At 38.5% G+C, this 24,722-nt stretch overlaps 1 protein-coding gene across 6 annotated transcripts in view; it reads left to right on the top strand.

The window, feature by feature from the left end:
* NR1I3 (nuclear receptor subfamily 1 group I member 3) overlaps window positions 1-24,722 on the top strand; it is a 908,808-nt gene that overhangs the window by 423,700 nt on the left and 460,386 nt on the right. The gene's annotated exons all lie outside the window — the stretch shown is intronic.

Raw genomic sequence — 24,722 nt, 5'->3', positions numbered from 1 at the left:
TGAATGTTGAGCCCAAAAGGGAATACCAACCACACCCTAGTGCCTCCCAAGGTTTTTCCACCTTTCTTTGTAGGGTTTACTTTGATGGGCTGATTATCAATTTCCCTTTTTTGACCTACAGAAGTTATCAAGAATGTGGGCAGCTTTGAATGGGGGCCATGTCAGCCTAATTCCCTTAGTGGTTTGGAACTACACTCTATATAACTGCATTCGGTTACGCCAAGTGTATTCGTAAAGCACACTACCACCCACAAGGTTATTCCTGGCACTGACTCTTTGTACAGATATGCTTTTTTTTATCACTGTATATCTACTGACCTACTCCCCTACAGACAGAAAATGTGGCTAACTTCAAAGAATGTTTTGAGCATTACTAAACGATTTTCTGACTTTCAGAGGAGGATAAACAACTTTCCAGTTTAATAATGCACATTTTAAGACCCATAAGTCAGAAAGTGCAGATGGCATACAACATGCTGTAAAATGGCTAAATCCTCCCGAAAATCCCCAGTCAGAACTTAGAGCTAAGGTATCAGTACGTGGCAGTATGTTGTGTAGCATGTATGTCATGGTAGAGGAAATGCCTACACGTAAATACTACAGTGTGTAACACCCTTTGAAAAACTGGACTGTTGGCCAAAATAAACTTCTACAATAAAACTAAACTATGCAGACAGTGATTTGTGGCTAAACTGGTGCTGACCATAAAAGGATGATGGCCACTTTCTTCTTTATGGAACCTTATGGGAACGGGTTTGTTCCCGCTAGATGTTTGTTGAAAAAGTCAGGCCATCCGGCATGGGGTGGTCTTTTATTTTTAGGTCTGTTATAGAGGCCGATCTTACTGCCTGATTAACTGACAGTTTTCCGAAAAATCAGTAGATATTATTCATAGTAATAATACCTGCAGAAAGGAACTTTGGGTGAGCTTTTTTTGCAGTTGCTTTGTTGATTGGGAGCAACGTTAGTTCATGCCACACAGCACACCTACAGTGTTGGAGTAAGTTAGCCCCTTCAGCCAATGGCTAAATTGGCACTTCTTGTCAATTGTTGGATCTGCTCACAGGACAGCCATCTGGTAAGTGGAGTGTGTGTGATGTGGAGTGTCAGCATTTTCTTGTATGCAGAGAGAGGCAAAGGCTCCCCTCTTTGAGACCGCCCTTGCCCTCACACATGCAGCGGAGTTCATTGAGATGCAGCTGTGTACCAACTCCCCCCGCTCTTCACTGGTGTGCTGCATTATTAGCCGCCACTGTTGCCTTTCCGTGCCACCCACCCCCTTCTTGTAAAGTGAAGAACAACCGCTGCTGTCGCCCACAAAGCTTTGAAGTGTGCTTTCGTCTTCAATATATAACGTGTGGAAATCTTCACGACAATCTGCACTAAACGATGTAGGCTTGTTGCAGGTTCATTGGGTTCATGCACCCAAACATCATGGAGTCACTAAATGATATACAACTACCATTTTTCCTCAAAAAATCCCTTACTGATAGCGGTACATACCTTCCCTAGTGCTCTACAGTAAGGACCAAATCTGGGATAGTCTGCACTTTTTCACCAGGCCTCCATCTACCAAATAAGCAGTGCTTGTGTACAGTCACTCACAACATTGGCACCTTGATGTCCTTGTATAGTGTTAACAGACACACCTCAGCAATGAAACTTGATATGTCCTTTTTCGGTTGTACTGTGGAATTTGACATCTGCCAGACAACATACATGGCTACAGCTGATTTTGCTGATCAATGGAGCTCTGAAAAGAAGTTGTTTGAAAATGTGCATCAGTTGATAATTATTTTGCTTCAATCTCCGAAGTTTCACAAATCTTTCTTTTACAAAATAAAATAACTTTTGTGCAACTTTAAAGAAAATAGAATAAAAGTAACAGCATAAATAATGACCACCAGTCCTTCGCAATAAGCAATGCTTCTGAACAAAAATAATCAAAGAATCAATTTAATATCACAATAACAAAGCAAATCAATTGCAATTTTAAATATATGAATAGAAAATATCTTGAAAACCTCAAGAATAAAACAAGTGTACAAAACATTTTGAGGTCTTCGGTGTGAGAAAGAATTACAATGAAGATTTCAATAGTATAAAATGCGAGACAAATTAAATAAAGATATATTTCTATAAATGTAGCAGTCGTGGAGGTTTGAGAATTTCTTCTAAAATAGAAGAATTGTTATGACTGTGTCTAGATGATAGAAAGTTTTTTGTGGTGACCAAAATATCTCTTTTAATATGGTCATGCTTAGAGAGAGCATATTATCTATTCATTCTATGATTTGCAGAAGTGCCATTCCACCAGCATGTGAATATCTTAGAGGAATCTTTCCAGCATGATGTTATTTACTAAAAAGCAATAGCAATAAAAAGATAAATGTATTTGTTGTTACCAATGTCTGTATCTGTTAATCAACCTAAAAAATGTTGGAGAAATTAAGAGTTAGGGCTATATTAAATAGTGGGTCACTTTCTGGCAAAGTAAACACCAGAATGAATACACTATATTGCAATAACACACATATCCCCTTTTTTACATGTGTATCACAAATAGTTAAATACAATTGACATAGGAAATTAGAGTACTATTTGGGGTAGATTAGAATACTATTTGGGGTAGGTAACTGACAACCTCAAAGAACAATCACATTTCTTACATTGGAGTTCCGCAGTGCGATCCAAGGCTTGTGTTTCACTTTGTGTTTTGTGTTGAAATTAAAACTCTCTTTTTAAATTGACTTTGTGGAGTTTAAATGGCATTGATTTGTATTTGGACATTTTTGATTTTTGCTAAATTTATCTATGTTCTTGGTTTTGGCACCTTAAATTATTTTTAACATGAAGGTTAATTGTGACAGCTTGGAGCCTCAGCATGGCACAGCTGAGGAAGATGTGCCAGCAGAGGGGACTGAAGCTGAGGAATAATTCCAAGAGGACTGCCAGATTGCCCTCAGAGTTTAGGAGGAAGTTGTTGCATTCCACCTCACAGGAGCAGGAGGAGGAGGATGACGTTGGAGAGGGAAATGTGAAAGACAGTGGAGAGGCGCCAGTGAAGGAGGAGTGTGTGTCCAAAAGAGTGGCCTTACCTGCATTGTCTAGGGCAGGGAGCAGTGTGTCCTCCCACAGTTTCTCCCATCACAGCTGAGGACAGACAGGCGGAGAGGGATTTGAAGTTGTAAATGGCTACCCTAGCTTTAGGAAATCCTCTTTTTGTGCGTGGTCAACACCTTTTGCTGGTCCCTCCATATATTTGCTGTCTTTGGAACTCTATGCTTGTCACCCCTGCTAAACAGCAGTAAAGTGCATGGGCACCCCTTTTAAACATGGTTGATTTGACATTTTTCTAATTGGCATATTTAACTTACCTATCATTCCAGAGTGTAAGGGTCAATGTGTACCCAGGTCCTGAAAGTTAAATGCCTCTAGTAGGGCTGCTATAGAAGTGAATGTAACCCTGTGGTGGATTAGGACTTAAAGGACTAAGGCAGAAGGTGAAGTCTTTGATCAGAGCGAACCTGGCTGGTATATTCGACCCGCACTCAATCATGGTTAGCCTTAAGTTGCGCCCGGTCCTCAGTCTACCATGGCCCTTGACTAAAATTGGCACTCTGTGCTTTATGGCACTATATCTATTTAAACAGGGATGTGGAATTTAATTAAAAAATCTACTTGTTGATGGGACAGATTGCTTCACAAATCTACTTGTCCTGTGAATCTACTTGTACCTTTGGTGCCATGTAGTGTGGCCACAAACAATGGCAGCAATCTCATTATGTAAGGGCTCTGAAAATATCCTCTCTGATTATGCCAGGGATAATTCTATAGTAGGGCTTGAATACTAGCAATTTCCTTATTTTGCCACCTTTTTGCGGATCTATATACTATATACTGGGGATGGAGGTGCGGTAAGCAATAGTTCCAGGGTTGAAATGCCCTTTTGAGCATCTGCAAAACCTACTAACTTCCATGTTTTAAGGGTTTTCACCAGTTCTTTTCTAGTCTTTTCCCATACCTAGAAAGGTTGAAAATGTACTCCTGACAAGGGTCAGATGTAAAACCCCTTTCAGGGTTAGGAAAAAAGTGGTTGGAGTTAAAGTGAACTTGTAAACACTCAACAGATTTTCGCATGAGCAAATCTACACATGGATATTTACTTGTGTGAAAATACAGTTCACAAATATTTTCTAGTAGTATGATTTCCTGGTTTACTTCTGTAAATTCTTGAGAATTCATGAAATACGTAAATCTGCACTAATTAAAAGACATATACCATGGGTGCACTTTTGGGACTTTCTTTAAGAATTGGGCCTCTAATTCGGTCTGGTGTTAACCAAGATCTTGTAGTTTTATTAAAATTCTATCTTTTTCCCTCTATTGGCAGTCTTCACTGTGGATGGCTGCAATCGGCTCATTCACAAGGAGCATATCAGCACACAAAGCAGTTTTGTTAAGTGCCAGAAACTACTGTGGTAATGTGTGCTTTTTGAGACCAAAAAATATTTTTGCTTTTTGCCAATGTTTGTTACGATAGTGAGGGCACAGAAGCTCCCACAACAAAAAAGTTTTTCAAAAGCTGTGTCACAACAAGACATGCATTGACAAAACCAAAAGGTTGACCAAAAATGTCGACCTATTGGCTTTGTCAATGCTTGTTTATTTTCACATTTCCCAAAATCTTGTTGAAACTGTGTACACTAACTTTACATTATGAATTTGTTTTGGAAATACTAGCAGACATCTACACATTTTATTAAATGATGCTTCAAAGAAATGGTACATACAATTTCACAGTAGTTTAGCAAAATGTTTATTTTCCTAGTTGCATTTTATTTTGAAAGCAAAGAATCATCAACTTGCTTTCAAGCTTCTGCAAATATTTGCATCTAATCAGAGAGAATTCTGGGTGCATTATACATAGCCTCATATTGTTAAACTTTGCAAATGTGTGTACACATGTCCTTTACTGGAACCTCTGTCGGTAGTGTAGTCAGAGCTTACAACATTTATTTGGAACGCTCACCCTAATAATAAAGTCGCTACATTAATGGACCATAAGTACAAGCTCAAACAGCATTAACATAGGAGCACAAATAGTACCTCAACTGCAGACAATTCTCATCCCTGCTTCATAATGTGGTACTGTAAATTGACAGCCAAAGGGTTTGTGCTGCAGGGGAATTGGGCCTACTTGTCCCAGGGACAAAATAATCTTGAAAACTTGTTCTTGACTCCAAACAATATGTCTTGGGCGTCAGGCTATAGGAATTATACACCCCTGTTAAAACTTTAAAAAGTCACATCTTCGGTTCCTCTCAATTGTTTTTTTCCCATTTTGGTGTAATTGTGTTTACTAAAAGGTACACAGTTTTTTTTTAATTCAGGTTGGGATGTTTAATGTTTTGCATTTTCATTTTATTACTGTTTTGGTAATGCATAAATAGTTGCACATGTTCCAAGTTCAGCCTGTCTGCTCTGTGCCATAGCTTCCTGGAGGTGAGCTCAGGTTAATTTAGTGACTTTGAGGCTCCACCCTAACAAGGGTTGTGATTATTCCTTGAATTGAGCAGACACCCACTCCAAATAATCCAACTTCTAACATTTAACATTGTATATAATTTAACAGGAGGATATAATCTACTATTTAAAATGAAATATAGTATGTGACAGTAGCCACTTTAGTGGTTTTATTGAGCGTTCCAAATTACTATCGCACATATCATCAATAACCAGTTTATTGAAATACAGTTTTCCCGCTGCAGTTCAATGTGTAGTTTATTTCTAGAAGAGAAAGGTTTTTGTAATTCTCGATTTTTCATTGAAGCTTTTTGTGCATCATCATATAAGTTCATAGAGAGTTAGAGGGAAATGTAGCTTGGCAATGTAGACTGTGGAAAGAAAGAGGTAACATTCGTTATAATTTGTAATCTATAAATATCCTGAGTAGGTTATATGAAGTTAGTAAATCATAAAAATGAATACAAATACTACACTTTAATAAATGTTCAACTCAGGATGTATACCTTGTTCATTTCCCTTTTTCAAAAGATTGATTTATTAATAAATTGGACAGAAAAGGATCTCCTTTAAAGAAATCCAATTGATCTGATTTGACAAGGTTTGGGATAAATGTTTCAAGCCCTGTAGCTGATATTGTGAAAGAATTTTGCAATCACTATTTTTTAATTAAATTGGCATAACACATTGGTAAAAACAGTACTACTTACCCTGGTTACGGATGAGTGTAATTGCAGCAGATGCAAATGTCCCCCTAGCACAGCCTTCAGAGTTACGATAATTGTGGAGCCAGCAAATCTGAACAATTTGCCATAAAGTCAATATAAAGGGCATGTGGACCAGGAGCATTGGACTTTTTAAGAGCCACAATAGCATTTATAACTTATGGAATGTAATGCTAACATTTAATTAATTAAAATCCAAACTCCTATTTTATTGTTTAGAAAGATTCCAAAATGCACACCAAAATCTTTTTGTGAGGATTAATTACCTTCTGCATATAGTTTCTAATAGTAACGTACAACCATGTTAGCAATAGCTTAATCTGAAGCAATAATGCTATTATCCACAATATTTATCACAGATTGTATTAAATAGACTTTCTTGATTTTCAAATACTTTTATAATATGTTACATGTATAGTTTTGGCCACCATAATGTTGGTCCTTGTCTCTAAGATTGATATTATTGGTGTTGAATGTAGCAAGTTTATTTAGTTAGTTCAGTTTTTACCTTTATTAAATTACAAATGTGTCGAAGGAACTAGAGATGTGATTTTGTTGTTCCAAAGATTTAATTAATCTGATGTGATTAATTTTAAGAACAGCGTTATGTATAATACTTTGTCCACCAACTTAAGAAATAACAAAAGTTCATAAAGAAGCTTTATTCGCATGCCAGTTGTACACATGTAGCTTCAGCAACATTTATGACAATTTATGAAGTGAATTCACTACCGAAGGTTGCATCAGGAATGAGATAAATATTGAACCTCCACCTACCATTAATGCTCCCAGTAAAATTTATGGTAAATAACCACTATTGAGGAAGCATGACCTAATAGAACAATAGATCCATTGTTCAGTTTAATTAAAATAGTGGTAGTAAATTGTAAATTAGTACTCCTTTCTAGATAGAGACCCAAAGAGGTATGTACAAACTGTGTATTATTTGGAAGCCCGATGCAAAGTCTCCATGAATCAGACAGAGGTCTCACATTCATCACATTTTTAAAGGCTCTATGAGCTTTGTCTGGTAGAGACAAGTATTTGGATTTCAGACAAATAATGGGTTTAAAATATGATTAGTCTACAGCAGTAATTAGATTCTCATTGCTCAAAAGGGTTTTCTTCAATAGAACATTGTTTCAATAAGCTGGTTGGTGCTATTGGTCCGTAAATATTTAGGATAGTTAATTGAACGGTGAACAACCTTTACAACGAAACTTTTACAACGCACTACCATTACAACGCGGTCATTACAACGCAAACTATTACAACGCATTGCTCTGGGGGGCGCTCTAGGATAGGGAATAGGTTAATTTACTATCCAATAACCTTCCCTAGTGTCCACGGGGACTGGAGTTGGAATAGTAAATTAAACTATTCACTATCCAGCACCCCAAAGCGCTATGCGTTGTAATGGACTGCGATGTAAAAACCGCGTTGTAAAGGCAGGCGTTGTAACGTCATACATCCAATTGAACAGAGCTTGGAATAAAACCCATCTACATTTGTCACCACGCTCATATGATAAGACATGAACATTTAATAAATGAATCTAAACACCAAACTGATAAATAGGTGCTTAACTTGATCTGCAGAAGCCATATCTGTACCATTGTTATTATTCATTAAAGCAACTATTTGTTATATTCCTTTAGTTTCATGCTGTTAAGGGAAATGAAATCTAGACACCTTGCTATTATCAGTTGTTATTTTGCTGGACCTGCACCATTGTTCTCAGTGTCAATTATTTTTTATTTTATTTATTTTGAAAGTTTTATATAGCGCGAACAAGATCTTTGCAGATATCAGAGCGCTTCACAGCCGAAAGGAACAATGTGTGAATAAATGACAATTGGGGTGGGGGAGGTACATGTGGAAGCATAGTCAGCCAGATACATCAATAATGATACAAGTACAAATAATTGATAGCGTAAACCCACAGGCAGGTCAATAACACGAGTAAATACAGAATGCAAAAAAAAAAGAAAAAAAGATCAGTGGAACTGAGTGGTACAGCGTCTGTAAATAACATCCCCAGTAATGATTCAAGTGTATTTAGCCATGAGGATAGCTTTTACTTCTCTCTTGAAAAGTATGGTAGAGGAGATGAGCCTTATTTCAGGGGGGAGTGAGTTCCAGATATTGGGTGCCATTCCTGAGAAAGAGCGTTTGTACGTTTTTTCTTTGCGGAATCTTTGGGGTTTTAGCAAGAGATTGTTTGTGCCTCTGGTGTTTCTGGAGCCTCCAGAAACCGTCAGCTTCTGGGCGAGGTATCCGGGTGAGCTCAGGTGGACAGCCTTGTGCGTCATGCAGGCGATTTTCAGATGTATTCTGGCTTCAAAAGGCAGCCAGTTCAGGGCTTTCAGGTCAGGGGAAATGTGTGAGTGTTTTTTTGATCCAGTGATGAGTCTCGCTGCGGCGTTTAGAGAAGCTCTTAAGGGCGCCGTAGTAGTTAGGGGGAGACCGCATAGGGCGATACTGCCGTAATCTATTCGAGGGATGACTAGCGCTTGTACAGCAGTTTGGAAATCTTTGGCTGGAAGGAAGGGTTTGAGTTTCCTTAATGTATTGATCTGGTAGTTCGCCCCCTTAGTTGCTTTGTTGATGTGTTCCTGCATGTTGAGGTTGGTGTCAAGTGTTATGCCTAGCGATTTTGCTGAGTCCACGATGGTGGGATGAACATTGAGTGCGGTTAGGTGTTTAAGCCAGATTTGAGTGGTAGTGATCTTCGCAGGAGGTGAGATCAAGAGGAACTCTGTTTTAAGAGCATTGAGTTTAAGATGATTAGCGGCCAGCCATGATTGGGTGCTTCTAATCGTTGAATTCAAGAGCATAATGTCTTTGGGTGATTGTAGTTTGAGATAAAGTTGGGTGTCATCGGCGTACATGTGGAACTGAACATTGGATGCTTGTAGCAAGGTGGTGAGAGGTTCCATAACTAGGTTAAACAAAGTTGGGGATAGGGCGGATCCTTGTGGGACGCCTAGCGATACCGGTATTGGAGCAGACATCAAGTTGTTACTCTTGAATTTCTGCGATCTGTTGTGTAGAAAGGACGTGAACCACTTGAGTACAGTTCCAGATATACCCATTCTTGTCTTTAATAGATCGAGTAAGTTCTCGTGTTTGACGGTGTCAAATGCAGAAGAGCGATCAAGAAGGATAAGGAGGCAGGTATCATTTTGATCTAGGATTTGGAGGGCGTCGTCAATTATGTGAGTCATAGCAGTTTCTGTACTATGGTCCGCTCTGAATCCTGATTGGTGAGGGTTGAGTAGATCAAACTGATTAATGTGTTTAGTCAATTGAGTTTGTGCGCATTTTTCCAACAATTTGGCAAGAGTCGGAATATTGGTAATGGGACGGCAATTATTTAGATCAGAGGGGTCGGCTGTAGGTTTCTTTAGTAGAGGTGTGACTTGTCCAACTTTGAGGGAGTCGGGGATGGTCCCTTGTTGAAGTGAGCTGTTGATAATTTTAGTCCAGAGTGGGAGGAGCGACGGGGTAAGGTCTTTGACAGCATTGGCAGGAAGGGGGTCCGTGAGGTGATTGGATGGTTTCACGGTGCTGAGCAGTCTACCAATTTAATCTTCCGAGTAGGTGACAAAGGATGACCATGTAGCATTGTTTTTTGGTTCAGTGGGTGCTGTGCAAAGGGGTTTGGGGTAGAGACTTATGTCAATGAGGAGATCGTTCCTTATGTTGTCTGTTTTTTGGATAAAGAAAGAGGCGAAGTCTTCACAGGAGGGAGCTTCGCCCACATTGCTGAGTTGTTGGGGTTGTTCCTTGGATTGTGATCTGATTAGCTCAATATTTTCTTTACGTTTGTGCTATTAATTTATGTTTTTGTTACTGAATTAATGTGGATTGTTTTGCTTTTGCCTTGGTGTGTGTGTGTGTGTGTGTGTGTGTGTGTGCGTGTGTGTGTATGTGTGTGTATATGTGTGTGTGTGTGTTCTTGACTGCTTTAGGTATTTTATTTGTAGTTTCTGGTGCCTGCTATTTTGTATTTTGCATTCTTGGCTCTTGATCTGTTTGCATTTGTGATTCAAAGTCAGTTGATTTGTGTGTGTTGATATCTGGACCTGTTTTATTGTGTCAGCATGGGTTTTTGGTCTGACTGTGTGTGTGTGTGTGTGTGTGTGCACTGGTACCTTTATGATGTATTTTTCTCTGCATTCCCCATACAAAGGCCAGACGTTTTGGCTTTGCTTGTTTTCTTTGGATTTTGAGGGAAGTTTTAGTGTGTTGAATCGGTCATTGCAGAAGGGTTGACTGAAGCTCATTCAAGACCCCACTTCTATTAATAATAGCACAGCACAAACATCTGTGAAAGATCTTTTCAACAACACATGGTATTAGTGCATGCAGTGCGTGGATATGGAAACACCCATCAGTTGGAGAAGGTCACAGTGGCACAAATGTTCAGTAAATGCTACCTGCCAATGGTGTGAGGCAAACCGTCAGAGCCAGGATTCACTAACATCTCCAGAGTTAGACAGTGAACCAGCGCTGTTCTGAAACAAACCTCTAAACCATCACTATATCTCCCAGGAGCTATCACACTTTACTACTCGGTGGGGCCCATAACACCGTGAGTCACTCATTCACACAAATCACTCTGCTCTTAGAATCAGTGAAACCCAGACGGTGAGTTGCTGGATATAGCGGGGTGTCCTACTTCATCTATTTAGTCTAAATTTTATACATTATGTACATATGCATTCATTTTGATTTTTACCATGGTTTAATTCCTAAGGAAAAAGACACCCCACTTTTGGTCAATGGATCAGCTAGTAAAAGTTAAGCTAATGGACAACAAGACCAGCTTAATTCTCCATTTATTTAATTTTTATTTGGGATTTTAAGTCTCCTAGCACGACCTTTCTTATTTGTCTTTTATTTCTAGTTCAATTCAAACAGTTAATTGTCATCTGAAAGAAGAAGACATCAATTCAAGCAGTTTACATTTATTAGCAGAACAGTTCAGAAAAACAAGTCAAAATTATAATACCAATTCTCTTCAGGAATGGAAATCAGGATTAGAAGAATAAAGTTCCCAAAAACAGCTTCTCTATTCTCTCTTGAGGTTCACCACCCATCAAAACTCCGATTCATCAAATGTTAAAGTCAGGAAAATCTCAAAGTCTTTGCACCAAAGGAAAAATCATTCAGTCCGACAGCATGTCGTGGTGCGAAAAGTAATCGAAAAGTATGCTTTTTTCTCTCTTCCAAACGACCTCTTTTATACCCTTTTCACTAACTAACTAAAATGTGAAACTTTTAGGGTCCGCGCTCAATTCTTAACAGTGCAAGAAAGGGGTGGATGAAGATAACATCATCTCCTCATTGTCCATATTTCCGCCTTGTTATGGTTGTACTTCAACAAATTAAGTTCCAATTGTTCATTATTAAATTATTTCCTCATGTCCTTTACTTGTCACTTCGTAAGATTTTCCCAGGCTCATGACTCGGACATCTCAACTTGACACCATTCTGCTCTCCAGGTCATGCTGACCTTGACACCAGCCGCACAGGCACAGGCTGCTTGCACATCTCTCGAACACAGTCGCGCATGCGTAGAACAACATTCGCTTGGAGTCTCGCAAACCCTCCACATTTTTATAGGCCGCATGGGCCATAACGGGAACTATTATAGAAACAAACACAATTAAACGTTAGTTTTCGAAGTAAAACCCTTCTGTTTACCTCCCCCCTAAGTTAACCCTGTTAGTTATTATCTAGCTTTAACGCAATGGACATGCATTGTTTACTTACCATTCCCCATCATATCTGCCACGATGATACCATTAGAAAGCATACATGCATAGCTTTTCATCAGATTATAGAATTTGCGTACTATATTAGTAAGACAGTATCACACAATTAATGTATTATAGTTTGCAACATAAGCAAATTAGTATCCCACGTGTATTTGTGTATGCACTTTCTATTCTATGTTGGTTAATTTAAAAACCACACAATTAATACATATTATAGTTATGTGAGATTGACTTCATGAGGTGTATACAAAAAAAATTGTTTTCACCCTCGCTCCATCAATTCTCCCCTTTGGTGATTTATCACCAAATAACACCCCAAAAATTTTTATAAAATTTTCAAATCATGTTTCAAATTCTTTTCAATTAGTATGATTTACACTTTGGTTTCTTCCATTTTCTTTCTATCTTGATATACTTTCTCCTTAAATTCTTCCATTTCAATGTCTCCAATTTCACGTTCTTTTCCTTTGCTTTCTTCAATTCTATTTCTTATTGACTTTTTAAGGTTTCTTCTTTGTCTAAGTTTATAACCTAATCTTAATACTAAAAGTACAACTATCATTAGTGTTACTGGAATTAATACTTTCCCTATTATTGATCTACCTACTTCATAAAACTATTTCTTAACTGCTGAAAAACTCTTACCAAGTTTCTCAAGAACACCATCAACCTCCAGTGGTATAATTTCTTTATGCAATTCTGTAATGTTTGTAATATATCTTTCAATGTTTTGACTTTTATCAAGGATATAGGTACAACAGTGCTGTACCTTTAAAATTCCACAGACTCCTCCTTCTTTTGCCAAAAGTCTGTGAAGAGCAAGTCGATTTTGCATTACCATAGTTCTCATAGCAACCATTTCTGTATTGACCATTAAAAATCCCCCTGCAGTGTCTGTTGACAAACTATCTACTATCGTTGACAATTTCCGAATTCTGTTTGCATTAAATGATATACCCACTGCTGGTATCAATGCTCCAAACACATCACCTACTATTTTTAACACACTCTTCTTCTACGACTTAAAGGTTTACCTATCTCATGAATTCCATTAGTTCCTTTATCTACATGAAAGATTTTAGGAAAGACCAAACCCACATAACAAGATCCATACCAATGATCAGGTAATCTATAATAAGCTTTGTTCCCGCACAGAAAATAAATCCCAGGAACAACTGGATCATTACCTCCTTTAAATCCCCAACCCCCTTTTATAATATATGTATCTTCACATTGACTCGCACCCACAAAATAGGTATCATACACAGTGTTGTCGCTTCAAATACATAGCTTCCCTAACAGTGGAGTATCTATATTTATGGCCACATTCACATTATTTCATTCTATATTTTCATCCTCAAATGTCCACATTGTGGATTTAGATTTCTTTGCATTTTCATTTGTTTTATACTGCATTCCCCTACATATCCAAAAAGGCTTTTTCTTCATTTCTCATTTTACAGGTCAAATTATGTTTAAACGCATAATAATAAGTTAATTCTTGTGCTTCTAAAAAGTACTCTCCAAAAACTTTTACAGGTTTGATTTTGTTCAGTCCAGCTACTACCTCCAATTTTGCAAAAACATCATCCGAGTTTGAATAATAGTATTCTAATTTACCAGTTCTATAAAACAGACTAGCCAACACACTACATGTAACACCATATGTTAATGGAAGATGGTGATATGTCACACCTTCTGATACAGATGCAGGCAGTTTTACACAAACGTATCAATCACTTGCATCCATAGTTCTCACATACTCAGAAAATAATTTTGAAAATGTATTCCTTAAGTAATCACTAATAGATTTGTCTTGGTGCATTTCAGGTCTATAAACATTCTTCATTTCACCTTTTAACTCATGGGTCTTTTCTTTCATACTCTCATTTGCTTTTACCTTTTCAAATTCAGGCCTAAATGGAATCACAATAGCTAATATCAACCATACCAACATAAATAATCCTGTACATATTAACCACATTCTACACCATTTTCTAAATATCGCACATTTTGATCTTTGCACAGCATTAGTAGTCATTTTTTTACACAGCGTTTATTACAATCTTTTCAAGCTTTATGGTGTCCTTTTTTAATTCCCTTCGCGCTTAAAAGTGTCTTTTATTATTCAAGATCCTTAATCTTGTCTTTCTTTTATCTCTTTGTATCAAATTTATGGTTTCCCAGTTTAGGCACGCCTTGGTTATCTTTAAATTCTAATTCACTAACTATTTTTCGTCACCTTGGTAATTCAAATTTTCTTGACTACTATTGACTTATCTTATTGGAGGCAACGCAACATATGTCCATTCAGGTGACTTGTATTTTTGATTTGGTCTCCTTACTCTTTTTGAACTTTGCAAAATCTCTATCTTTTCTCCCACCAAATCCTTTTGACTAGTTATTTAATTTACTTGCTCTTCTTGAACTTTAGCTTTGTTAACCAGTTTGAATTTCAGTCCATCATTATCAATAGGCCAATTATCTCCTTTATGTGGCCTTTTGTTTTCAGTTTCGACAGTACCACGTTCCACTTTTCAAGATCTTTTTCTTGAACTCCTTCTTAATTGAGTTTTGTCTTCACTGTCATCAGACTCAGTTTCAGATTTCTCATCTGTTTCCTTTATGGTAACCTTTATAATGTCTGTTTCGTTCACTGAATCTGTTCTTTCTTTTGTCAGTTCTTTCACTCTGTTAGGAACTTTTTTTTAGCTTGTACTTGGAAGCTCATCCTCATCGTGAGTTATTTCCTTTTCACCAGTTTTTAAGATTTCGGTTCCTGCTTTCAGAGCTTTCAAACTGTTCTTTTTCACTCGTCTGACTACCAGATTTATCTTTGTTTTCATCAGTGTTCACACTGGTATCAGACCTGATCAGATCTCGACTTTCAGGTCGATCTTCAGAATCTGGTATTTCAATGACTTCACCTTCTCCTTCAGATGCAGAGCTTGTATCTGATATTTCCAGATGTCGATGAACAGGTCGAGCTTCAGTATCTGGATTTTTGTCTGGTTCAGCTTCAGAATCCGAATCAGTTGTACTCTCTGCTTCTTCTGGCAGATTTCAGGCACACGGATTGTGTGGCTAGCATGAACCCATCTCTTTGCTCCAGCACCTTAACTGCAGTTGTACTAACAAGAATGAACTTGTCTGAGTTTTTGCCAACGAGGAACTGGACAGATTCTTCTCCTGTGTACTTTTATCCGAACCCAATCTCCAGGGACTAGATAATGAGCTGGATGTTTCTCTTTTGAGTTTGCCTCAGTTCCCACCTGATGGAACACAGAAGTTACCACGTCAGACAGGTTCTTGCAGTAATCCAGTATGACATAATCATTAATAGTTAACAGTTTATCAACTGGTACAAATGCTTGTCTCATCACTCTTCCCATCAGATTCTCATGAAGACTTAATCCTGTCTTTCTATCAGGTATACTCCTTAGGGTCATCAGAACAAGTGGCAAAGCATCAGGCCATTTCAGTCCAGTGGCCAAACACATTTTTGCAATTCTGTCTTTTATTGTTCCATTTACTTGCTCAACCACCCCAGAAGCCGCTGGTCTGTAGGCACTATGTAATTTCTGACGAATGTCCAGTGCCTCACAAATCATTTGTAATAATTCATTTTGGAAATGTGTTCCTCAGTCACTTTCAATCGTTATCGGGAAACCAAAGCGTGGTATGATTTCTCTCAACACTAGCTTTGCAACAGTTACTCCATCGTTCCGCCTGGTAGGGAAGGCCTCTACCCACCGGGAAAACAGCCAAATGATCACAAGTACATATCGAAGCCTATTACAGGGTGGTAGTTCAATGAAATCCAACTGCATTCTTGTAAATGGACCTCCCTCCCGTCCTATGGTTCCGAGACTCACAACTGTTTTCCTTCATGGGTTTATCTGTTGACATACAAGACATCGCTGACAAAGGCTCTCAGCGATCATCCTGAACTTAGGATTGTACCATGTTGGACTAAACAGTCTTATCATCACGTCCCTCCCCACATGAGCTTGACCATGATACATTTGGGCTATGTTAGAGATCATGCTATCAGGCATTACTGGTCTTTCATCTTTGTAAATCCAAATTTCATCCTCCTCTCTTTGTCTACATCCTGCTTTTAACAATATGTATTTTTCTTACTTACTTGCTTCTTCCTGCATTTGTCTGACCTCCTGCCAAGTCTCAACCACTGTTGTTAGCATTAAAGGACTTGAAACATACTCTTCTTTTCTGTCCCGATTTATTGATGCAAGATTTTTAGCACAGTATTTTGCAATGGAATCAACAAAACGATTGCCTCTAGTGACATAATCATCTCCTTTCTTGTGAGCTGCACATTTTACAACAGCAATTTTGTCAGGCAACTGAATTGCATCAATCAGCATTTGCACAAACTCAGCATTTCTAATGGGGCTTCCTGCAGAGGTTAAGTATCCCCTATGGGACCACAGTTGAGCATAATCATGGACAACTCAAAAGCCATATTGACTGTCAATCACTATGGTGACTCTGATCTCTTTTCCAAGTTCACATGTTCGAATCAAACCAATCAGCTCTGCTATTTGAGCAGAACGAATTCCTTTCAGACAAGATGCTTCCAAGACATCTGCCACTGTACACACAGGATATGCAGCACTCAGGGCACCCTCATCCGTTTTCAGACACGAGCCATCCACACATATTACATAATCAGATTCAGGTAATGGTTCATCTTTGATGTCAGGCCTTGGTTTAGTGCAGTACTCAAGAACATCCAAACATTTATGATAAACTTCATTTTTTACTTCCATGGCATCAGGCAACAATGTAGAAGGATTCACATTTACACATCTTATTATTGTCACATTATCTGCACCCAAAATTACCTTTTCCTACTTGGTCATCCTGTTATTTGTAAGGAACTGGGTTTTTGTCCTAGTGAGGAGAATCTCTACTGAGGGAGGTACATATACCTTAACAGGGTATCTCATCCCTATGCCTTCGCTCTGTTCCAAACTCACACTTGTAGCAGCTACAGCTTTCAGACATCCTGGTAATGCCTTTGCAACTGGATCCAACACAGCTGAGAAATATGCAATCGGCTTTCTCAGTTTCCCATGTCTCTGAATAAAAACTGATAATGCACATCCTTCTCGCTCACCGCAATATAGTTCAAACTCTTTCTCATAGTCAGACATACATAATGCTGGTGCTTCACACAGACTAGTTTTTAGTTGTTCAAAGGCCTCCAATTCTGTTTGATTTAGCACTATGGGGTATTTCACATCTGCTCTTGTCAGTCTTTGCAATGGTTTTGCTATCAGGGAAAATCCACTAATCCATTGTCGACAATAACCTACCATTCCTAGGAACATTATCTCTTGTCTTTGAGTTTTAGGAGGTTTCATTCCCTGTATCATTATAATTCTTTCTATGGTGACTTGTCTAACTCCTTGAGCAATCTTCTGACCTAAATACTGCACTTCTTACTGACAGAATTGTAATTTCGATGGTGACACCTTATGTCCTCCTTCTGCCAAATGGTTCAGTAATGCAATGGTATCTGAAACACATCCATCTTTGGTTCTTGATGCAACTAATAGGTCATCAATATATTGAACCAATACTGAATTCCCAGGCATGTTTAAACTCTACAGTGACTTCTTTAGTAACTGATTGAAGATTGAGGGAATCTCATTGTACCCCAGAGGAATTCAGCACTTACCCAAAATACGGTCTCCAAACCGGAATGCAAATATTGACTGGCTATCAGGGTGTAATGGAACTGTAAAGAACGCATTACATTGGTCAGTGACTGTATACCATTCTGCATCATGTGGAATTTGGTATAGAATTACTGCTGGATTCAGTACAACTGGACAGCATGGGACAACAATTGTATTGACCTTTCTCAAATTCTGCACTATCCTAAATGTTCCATTGGGTTTTTTCAACCCCATTATAGGTGAATTACATGGACTGCTTATTATTTCTCTCAGAATTCCTTGTTCAATCATTTTGTTTATCACAGGAGGTATTCCTTCAATTATTTCTGTTGTTAACTTGAAATGGGGAATATTTGGGTAGCTCACTCCTTCTTTTACAGATACGGTTACTGGGTCCACACCTTTCATTAATCCAAAATCTTCTCCTGTAAAATCCCACACTTTTTTTCTGACTGTCTTTTTTAATTCACTCGGTATCTTTTCTTTGTTGAACACAGGAAACATGTTACTTTGCTCTGACTTTATCATTGACATAGTCATTCTGTACAATCTATCTTCATCTGGAGTTTGGAGTTCAATGCCATTTAGTGAACAATAAATGGCACAGTTCATCTTGCACAGTATATCTCTACCAAGAAGGTTAACAGGACTACTATCGCATACTACAAATCGATGCATATCTTTGAAATTTCCAATTTCAACCTCAACTGGTTCAGTAAGGGATGTTTTCATTTGCCTATTCGCTACACCTACTACTTGCATGTAATCACCTGGGAGAGGAAGATTCTGAACTTCTACAGATCTAACAGTAGAATGGGTAGCACCTGTGTCCACTAGGAAAGTTACATTTACGCCATTCACCTTTCCATTCACAAAAGGATCAGATTGATCTACCTCTAGAGTTGCGCCAAGTACGCAGTCTTCTCCCTCTCCTAGGCACCGTCAACAGTTCTCATTTGACTCACTCTCATCTTCCTTCATCCAATACTGTGGACTCACATTCACTCGAGGTGATCTTGTTACCTGCTCTCCTCCAAAGAATCCTGTCTCTGCACTGTATTTCTCTAGGTTTACATAGTGTGTAATTGGAGGTTGTGGCACCTGACTCTGCTGGGTAACTACCTGTTGCTGTGGCGATGACTGCTGATTTACCTCATTCTGCACCAGTGGATTCAATTATGTGTTTTCGGGATTAATTCTTGGCGGTAACCTACACTCTTTTGACCAATGCCCTAACCTGCCGCAATTGAAACATGGAAACCTTTTCTTTGCCTCTTCTAGATTACCCATTCCTTTTCCTCTATTCAGATTCCCTCTCATTTTTGCTTGACCTCCAACCAGACTTTTGTTCTCTAGTTGAGCTACTTGATGTTCAGCCACTTTCACTTGTGCCCACATGGCTTTCTATTTAAGTTTTCTTTGCTTAACTTCAATCTCATCACTCCAGTATTTTGCATGTCTCAACACTTCATCAATAGAACATGACTGCCATCCCATCAAATTATGTTTGATCATATCCCCTATCTCTGGTGTTAATCCAAAGACAAATCTATACACGAAATGGCTCATATCTTTTTCACTCAATTCCTCATATCCACTGTATTGTTTAAACCCTAGCAACAATCTCTCATAATATGAATGTACAGATTCTTTTGGTTCTTGTAGTGTTCTGTCAATCTTTACCCAATCTGTTTCCTTTGGAGGAATTTCTTCAAGAATGTTATTACCTGTTCATATTTTCGCATTACTTCAGGTCCCGGAGCACCTGTTGTTGGATCTCTTGTGTACTCTGTTTTGGCCAATCCACAGTAATCTTGCATTCAGACCATAAATCTGCTGGTACCTCTATGTCAAACAACCCATCTAAATCTTCCCGTAATACTTTTGATACTTTTACAAATCGATCCACTTGTCGATACCATTCCACTGGTTTCTATTGTAACCTAGGGTAATCATTTGTGAACAACAATATATCCTGTCTAGTCCAAGGAACATGTACATACCCTCCACCTGGTATCTCTCTCATAGGAAACTCATTCACTACGGGCTCGTTTTCTCTAACTGGAAATACTAATATTGTTTTGTCATTAATTTCTTCTCTTTTCTTTGTCCATTTGGCCTTCCACCGATCCACATCTCCCCACTTTCTCAATAATACAATCAGTTCTTTTATCTGTGTTAATCTTCCAGCAGTGTTCATATTGTCAATGTCTTTTTCAGTGAAATCTACTCTGTAAGGTTTTTGTAATATCTTAATTTTTGCAAAGTCTATAGCAAGTTCATTAGCTAATCCCTCTAACCGGTCATGTAGATTTTTAGCTCTCCGTGTAATACTTTTGCACATGAACATTAATTCATCATCTTGGTATGCTTTTAATCTATCTGTTCCAATCGTTCCAATTATTAATTCTTCCATGTCAATTTTTAATCTGACCACATCTAATGTTTTGGGTTCTGTGTCCTTTAATTTCAATATTTTGAGCCAATCACTTAATTCCTTTTCTGTCGGTCTTACAGGAGTTTGCGTAAACTCAATTTTCTATAAACTCCTTTTAGGAGTTGCAGAATCTTATTCCGCACCCATCAGGAACTTCTATGGAAGGCTCTGATTAAAAGTCAGATCAGGCAGTATCATATGACTGGTACTATTCCTAACTTCCGATAAATCTGGATAAACTTTTTCTCTTACTTTTTGTAAACTTGGATTCAAAGGAACAGTTAACGAGGGTTCATTCGTTTTCTGATTTTCAAACACTGGGATAACAGGACCTATAGTTACTGGGACTGTTACTGCTTCTATATTTTTACTGAGCTCCTGTATCTTTTCAGTCAATTCATTAGTAGAGCGCACAAATTCCGAAGTACTTGGATTTTCTTCAAATCTTCTTTCTGCTCTATCCTCACTGCCTCTAGTTTCACAATACTGTCTTTGAGTACCAGAAAATCTATTCTCCATTGACAATACGTTTGAATCATACCCTAATTCTTCTCTTTCAGCATTGTTTTTATTCTCTAGAATTCGTCTTGAAATACCAGTTTGTCTGGTTTCAATTGATGGGACATTAGAATCATATCTTAGTTCCTCTCTCTCTGTACTTCCCTTATTTTCAGAAAATCAACTTGGAGTGCCAGAAAATCTGGTCTCCATAGGTGGGGCATTTGGAGTCACTGATACTAGACTCAGTTGGTATGGAGGGGGTCTTCTATTTAAAATCTCCTCCAGCACTACATCCTCTATTTAACTATCCCCATAACTCTTTCTCTCTGTTTCCACATTATTCCACTTTTCCTTACATTTCCGTCCTACCATTTCCTCGACTGTTCTCATCGGATACATTCCACACACATATCAGCATTTCTCCATCTCCACATTCTACTCTCATGAGTCGTTCCCCACAAACCTCTCAATCTGCCTGTAGATCCCCTGAACTCCTCAAACCTCTTTCGTTCTAATTCATGCATTTCATCTTCTCACTCGGTCAATGCTTCAAATTGAGTTGGTCCAAGTCTCGGCTCAAGCTTAGTCATTGTCTCTCTCAAATTTCGTAACACAGCAGTACTAAAAGAACCTACTTCTGAAAATGGCAACACTCCATCGTTGTTAGTGTATTTAGCCCAATTTTCCAACCATATGCATGTAGGACAGCCATATTTTGTTGTCATGTACGATGCTGGCGTTTTAGGTGGAGGAAGTAATTTTCCCTCTCTGGTAACTATTTTCTTGTCCTTTTTAAACATTTTCTTCAATTTCTTAAACCATGTAGGTTTTTCTCTTTCTTCTCCATTATAAAACTCAATTTTCCCCAATCAAATTCCTAACTTTAAACAATCTCGCACTCTTCCAAAAACTACTTTACTACACCGACCTATCACAGCGTGGTTCACACTTAACACACCAATCAGAACAAAATATGTCACAATCACTTTCAACCAATGCTTTCACGAGTTTTCTAACGCACCATTTAGCACTCACTGTCCTAGTCACGCGGACCAATCCCAGCGCGACACTTCTGATGTCAGCCTTCCTCCGGCTTTTGCAGCTTCTGCTGACCCTCCTTTACAAAATTTATCGGCACACTGTTTTCTACACCTATATAGATCTAAAACCAGTCAGTAACCACATAAAACAACTTCATATGTCTGTTTCACTAAAACCAAAGTGATGGTTTCTTCAAACTCACAAGAATTCTGTATTACCGGTAGACATCGCTCACCTCTTTTCTACCACAGAATTTTAGACTCGCTGATAAAGTAGCACTACCCTCTACCTTACCCTTCTCTCAAGCTTAGGTTAAACACTATTACTCTCTCAGGGAGAAGTTTTAGTCGGAATACACATTGATTCCTGTGCTTAAGCCCAAGATTTTATAGGTTGCCTTTGCGATACATTCACCACTTTTACAGGTGAAATGTCCCTAAACTTGTAACATACAACAATGCTACTACTTTGAAACAGACCATGAAAACGTGTGACTTACATGCCACATCTTTCTCTTCCTAGGCAGAGTAACCAGCTTCTTACTTCCCAGAAGCATTACAACTTCGACTACACTTAACGTAATACAGACACAACATATAGTGTTAGTCATAATTTCTGTACATCAAAATTCTATATACATTACCCTAATACATTCATACATTGCCTGTCCAAGTTAACCTATAGCAACCATCCTCCTGCTACCAAGAAAACTGAACCAGCGCTGCTCTGAAACAAACCTCTATACCATCACTATATCTCCCAGGAGCTATCACACTTGGGGCCCATAACACCGTGAGACACTCATTCACACAAATCAGTCTGCTCCTAGATTCAGTGAAAACCAGAGGGTGAGTTGCTGGATATAGCGGAGTGTCCTACTTCATCTATTTAGTCTAAATGTTATACATTATGTACATATGCATTCACTTTGATTTTTACCATGGTTTAATTCCTAAGGAAAACATTTAAGACACCCCACTTTTGGTCAATGGATCAGCTAGTAAAAGTTAAGCTAATGGACAGCAAGACCAGCCTAATTCTCCATTTATTTAATTCTTATTTGAGATTTTAAGTCTCCTAGCATGACCTTTCTTAACCCCTTCGCTGCTCGGCCTTTTCCCCTCCTGTGCTAAACCTTTTTTTTACTATTTGGGGTAGTGCGCGCTTAGGCCCCTGCAACTTTTTGACCACATAAGGTATCCACGCCAATTTTGCGTCCTTGTCTTCCAACATCATGGGGATTCTAAAGGTACCCAGGGTTTGTGGATTCCCTTGGAGGGGTCCCAGAAATTAGCCAAAATACAGTAACATTTTTTTTGTCCGAAAATTTGGAAAAACGGGCTACAAATGAAAGCCTCTGGGTTGTTCCCTGTAAATGTTATCAAAAAAGGTTTTGAGGGGATGAAATCACCATTTTCACAGCTTTTAGGGAATGACAGTCTTTTGTCAGAGAACCAACATTGTTTACACTGTTTTGGCATTTTTCTGGGACATAGCCTATTTTTGCTATTTTTAGTGCTTTCAACCTCCTTCCAGTTAATGGTACAAATGAGTATGAAAGCAATAATGGATCCTGGAAAGCTATACATTTTAGAAAAGTAGACAACATTCTGAATTCAGAAAGGGGTCATTTGTGTAGATCTATCAAGGTTTCTTTATAGAAACTAACAGTTAAATATTGGAAAAATTGAAAATTAGTTGGAAAAAACAGCCTTTTGTGTCAACGTTTTCACCTGTAACTTCTTGTAATTATGACAGCTCTTTGAAAGCAATATACCGTTACATCTGCTGGACCATCCTGGTTGGGGGGTTTATAGGACTTGTAGGTTCACCAAGAAGCAGACGAACCCAGAGTCAAAAACTGAGTAGCAATTTGCAATGGCTTTTTATTATGTACCGGGTATATAGCAAATATTGTGCAAAAATGTATACATGGAAAAATCGGTATGAAAGATACTTATGTATTTCTGAAATGGGTACAAGTTATTGAGTTTAGAAACAATACATATTTGCACATTTTCAAAATTGGGAATACTCGTACTAGCGTGAGAATTATTGGTCATTTTTCAAAATGACTTCTTTTTTACACAATGTCTTTCATTTGGAAGGCAGAAATGCATCAAAACTCAATAGGTAATAACAGTTGCTTTACAAATCTGAATTACCCTAAGTCTCCCAATAAAAATGGTACCTCACTTGTGTGGGTAGGCATAGTGTCCTCGACCGGAAAGTGATCAAAACCCAACGTGAACACACCACATTTTCACAATGAAAATGTACCCTTTTTTTGCGAAGTGTGTAGCTGTCGTTTTTTAACCCTAGCTCTACTGGCACCTAGGGAAACCTAGCAAACCCATACATATTTAAAAACTAGACACCCAGGGAAATCCAGGATGGGGTGATTTGACTGCCTGCCACCATGTTCTGTTACCCAGAATCCCTTGCAAACCTAAATAAATGTCAAAAAAGCCCATGTTCCCCACATTTCTGTGGTGGGAAGTTTTGAAATCTGCGTGGACCCACAGATTTCTACCCACCCTGCGTTCCCCAAAGTCTTACGAGAAAAACGGTACCTCACTTGTGTGGGTCGGCCTAGTGCCCGCAACAGGAAACAGCGCAAAATGCAAAGTGGTCACACCTCAATCTCGCAGTGAAAAAGGACCCTTTTTTGGCAAAGTGCCTAGCTGTAGTTTTTGTACCCTAGCTCTACCGGCACCATGGGAAACGTAAAAACCTATATATTTTTGAAAACTAGACACTCAGGGGAATCTAGGATGGGGTGACTTGACTGCCTCCCACCAGGTTCTGTTACCCAGAATCCCTTGCAAACCTAAACAATTGTCCAAAAAAACAAAATTTTCCTACATTTCTGTGGTGGAAAATACTGGAATCTGCAGGGATCCACAAATTTAATTCCACCCCGCGTTCTCCAAAGTCTTACGAGAAAAATTGTACCTTACTTGTGCGGGTCGGCCTAGTGCCTGCAACAGGAAACGGT

Source organism: Lissotriton helveticus, chromosome 12, assembly GCF_964261635.1.
Source record: "Lissotriton helveticus chromosome 12, aLisHel1.1, whole genome shotgun sequence".
NCBI classification, from domain to species: domain Eukaryota; kingdom Metazoa; phylum Chordata; class Amphibia; order Caudata; family Salamandridae; genus Lissotriton; species Lissotriton helveticus.
Note: the sequence above shows the minus strand (reverse complement) of the source record. Positions and strands in the feature narration are given on the sequence as shown.